Source organism: Girardinichthys multiradiatus, chromosome Y (genome assembly GCF_021462225.1).
Source record: "Girardinichthys multiradiatus isolate DD_20200921_A chromosome Y, DD_fGirMul_XY1, whole genome shotgun sequence".
Lineage (NCBI taxonomy): Eukaryota > Metazoa > Chordata > Actinopteri > Cyprinodontiformes > Goodeidae > Girardinichthys > Girardinichthys multiradiatus.
In genome coordinates, this window is record NC_061818.1 from 19,845,358 (window position 1) to 19,846,454 (window position 1,097).

The window sequence follows — 1,097 nt, forward strand, 5'->3', positions numbered from 1 at the left end:
TCCAGTCAATGGGGGCCATTTTCCAGTATGTATTATGATTAAACATACTTTCTGACCTATTTTCCTTTAACGATGTTCTGATGGTTTAAAGGGTTACCTTTTTAAATTTAATTTTAGTTTATTAGATCTAGATCAGGGCTGCACGGTGGTGCAGTTGGTAGCACTGTTGCCTTGCAGCAAGAAGGTCCTGGGTTCAATTCCCAGCCTGGGGTCTTTCTGCATGGAGTTTGCATGTTCTTGCCGTGCATGTGTGGGTTCTCACCGGGTACTCTGGCTTCCTCCCACAGTCCAAAGACATGCCTGTTAGGTTAATTGGTAACTCTAACCCTTAGGTGTAAGAATGAGTGTGTGTGTGGTTGTATGTGTGTTGCCCTGCGATGGACTGGCAACCTGTCCAGGGTGTACCCTGCCTCTTGCCCATTGACTGCTGGAGATAGGCACCAGCTCCCCCGTGACCCACTATGGAATAAGCGGTAGAAAATGACTGACTGAGATCTAGATCATAAATTCTTAGTCAGACATCAGTCAACAATCCATCAACTTTCAATAGTACATTAGTATTACAAAGACCAAAAAGGTGTAGGCGGACGCTTTTCAGCTCATAAGTGCCTACCCTTTAATTCTTCCTTTCAAATTAGAGCTCTTTATTATTTCAGAGTAGCAGAAACTAGCAAAATTATTATAGTCAACAAATGAAGCCAAAGAAAAAAATAAAGAAATAAGTAAACCTCATGAAAGTTGCAATCAAATTCCAAACGATCAAACCCGTTTATAACTTTCTATCATATTATGCTTTAATTTCTTTTTAAACTGTTTTATGTTTTTGCATTGTTTGAGATATTCTGACGAGCTATTCGGCAGCTTCACCAAAGCCACAGAGATACACATGCTGTTCATTGTAGCATTTATACTGTTTCAAGTTAAACTTCCTTCTTAGCTTGTATCTCCCCCCTCTTTCCTCAAAAATTTTTTGAATATTGTTCAGGAGTAAAATTATTCTTTGCTTTATACATTGTCTGTAAAGTTTAAAAAGTTAGTAATTTGGCAAACTTCAATCCTCCCTATTTACTAAACAAATTATAAGTGTGGTGATCATA

The 1,097-nt window shown here is 38.5% G+C and overlaps 1 protein-coding gene across 1 annotated transcript in view; it reads right to left on the reverse strand.

The window, feature by feature from the left end:
- LOC124864653 (deoxyhypusine synthase-like) overlaps positions 1-1,097 on the reverse strand; it is a 21,256-nt gene that overhangs the window by 11,359 nt on the left and 8,800 nt on the right. The gene's annotated exons all lie outside the window — the stretch shown is intronic.